Raw genomic sequence first — 2,484 nt, 5'->3', positions numbered from 1 at the left:
AAACTTTGTCATTATTGTGATTTTGGATTTAACTCTGTAGCCTCAATATTTCTTTCAATTGGTCCTTTCTATAATTTCTTCAACTGAGGGCCAAACTGACAACAAAACTAACCAGGACAAAAGTGTTTTCCTCCCTTGTTACCTATGCAGCTCATCTCATGACTCATGATTAATCAACAGATTCGTTTCTCCTTAGTGCTCAGATGAAGACCTGACCCTGTCCATAAAGTCATCTCAACAGGTTATCACCACAGTTAGACTTCTTTCCCCTCAGAAGTAACTTCTCCTGCATTGTTTGCATTTCCCAGCATGGGAGCTGACAAAACAACTGCACTCTGCTTCACATTCCTAGCTCTCTGGCCCTTTGTTGGTCCTTCAGTTCTGAGGCTCAGACTGGAATCAGCCTGGCAAGTGAATGAAAGCAATGGGGACTTTGGATATTAGTGCTTTTCATCATGGTGAAAACTAGAGGTGTAACAATGTCAGCTTATAGATAAACGTTCTTCATGGGAAATAATTGCAGTGAGTGGTGTTAAATTATTTATTACTATCATGACAGTTATTGTTAAGGCATCATTTAAATATTGGCATGATGATCACATAAATCTGTTGTTGAATACATTTTATATTCTTGGTACTCATGAGTTTACTTCTCTATTCCCAACTCTATCCTCATAGTCCCTCTTAGTTTCTCCATCACTACAAAAGATGTGTGAAACCCTAGCTTCCCAGACCCAACATATATCAAATAACTGCATTGATAATTGGAACGTTTTGTTTAAAATGTAACACCTATGTAATATGTAAGAGACTTTGGTTTTAATTGCCACCGGAGCAAATATATAAAGATTTTCAACAAACGATTATTAAAACCTTCAGAGGGAATTACTGGATAAGTCAGTCTTCATTCTAAGAACACACAAGCAGAATTTGAAAGAAATAATATACTAGATGATTCATATAGAACATTTACATAAAATGGAGTTAGACTAAATCAAGAGAAAAGTACATTTTTCCTGTGATATCTGTGATGTTTGACCCTGGACAGTGCATCCCTGAGAGCCTGGTGGACCTGCTTGTTGCGAAGGGTGTAGATGACAGGGTTCAGAAGCGGGGTCACTACTGTGTTCACAAGAGCAGCCTCTCTGTTGGTGTCCAGCCTGCTTGACTGCTTTGGCTTAATGTATATAAATATACAGCTGCCAAACATCAGCAAGAGGACGATGAGATGAGAGGAACAGGTGGAAAAAGCCCTCTGTCGCTCCCTGGCTGATGGCAGACGCACTATTGTGACGACTATGTTGCTGTATGCAAAGACGGCTATAAGAAGGGATGTAAAAAGAACAATTAAAGCAAAGTTAAAAAACAGCATTTTGATAGACCTGGTTTCAGAACAGGAGAGATTTGCCAGTGGTCCGAAGTCACAGAAGAAGTGAGGAATGACATTGGGGCCACAGTAAAATGACCGGGAAAGCATCACAACTGGAATGGCCATGAGGAGGAATCCCAGAACTAAACAGACAGTAACAAGAAAGACGCACACCCTTGGGCTCATGATGGTGTAGTAATGCAGAGGTTTGCAGATGGCCAGATACCGGTCCAGGGACAACACAGCAAGAAGGAAGAAAACAGTTGCCCCCAGGAAAAGAAAGACAAAGGCTTGGGTGAAGCAGGCTCCAAAGGAAATCCTTTGCCTCCCTGAAAGATGACTAGCAGCTTGGGAATAACAGTAGAAATAAAACAGCACTCGACAAAGGAGAAGGTGCTGAGGAAGAAGTACATGGGTGTGTGTAAGCGGTGGTCCTCACAGGTGATGGCAATTATGAGCATGTTGCCCATGAGGGAAGTCAAGTAGGCCAGCAAGTGCACTAGAAATAGGAGGATCCCCAGGTGCTCGACTGCAGGGAACCCCTCGAGGATAAACTCCTGGATGGCTGTCCCATTCCTGGTTGCCTCTGTCATCAGCATGTCCATGTCTTCAGTCTGTCACCGAGGGGTTTGCAGAACCGTGACTGAAAGGTGGAGAACTGTGTGTTACTAAAACTGTAAATGACGTGGGAAGGCAATCGGGCTTGTAGTCAGTGCATTCAATATGCCATTTTGTCCATTGCTAAATAAAATGAAAAAATTTAGACTATGACTGTCTTTACATTGCATGTACCCTAAAATACTAACTGTAGTATACCTGCATGTGCCACAACCTCCATTAGAGACAATGTCATTCATCAGTGTTGATGATTTTACCAAGTTGCTCAGTATTTAATTATTATACATATTTCTGATAAAATAGCTTTCAAGCAATACAGACAAAGATTGCAAATGGAAAATAACAACTTGAAAAATCAACCTGGATCTGGGGGTATCACTTGGAGGTAGAATGCCTCTCTAAAATGTGTGAATCTATGTTTTTGGTTCCTATCTATTCAAAATAAAAGAAAACAGAACAAACAAGAGAAACCAAAGGTTAACTCATAGATACTAGAG

General features: G+C 40.9%; 1 pseudogene; it reads right to left on the bottom strand.

Moving 5' to 3' along the window:
* Positions 1-994: 994 nt before the first annotated feature.
* LOC121436179 lies at positions 995-1,974 on the bottom strand (annotated as a pseudogene).
* Between the last annotated feature and the right edge of the window lie 510 nt (positions 1,975-2,484).

The sequence above is a fragment of the Microtus oregoni genome, unplaced genomic scaffold, assembly GCF_018167655.1.
Source record: "Microtus oregoni isolate MIOR12 unplaced genomic scaffold, Mior012 000002F_ref0000024, whole genome shotgun sequence".
In the NCBI taxonomy this organism is placed as follows: Eukaryota; Metazoa; Chordata; class Mammalia; order Rodentia; family Cricetidae; genus Microtus; species Microtus oregoni.
This window is presented reverse-complemented; position numbering and strand designations above follow the sequence as displayed.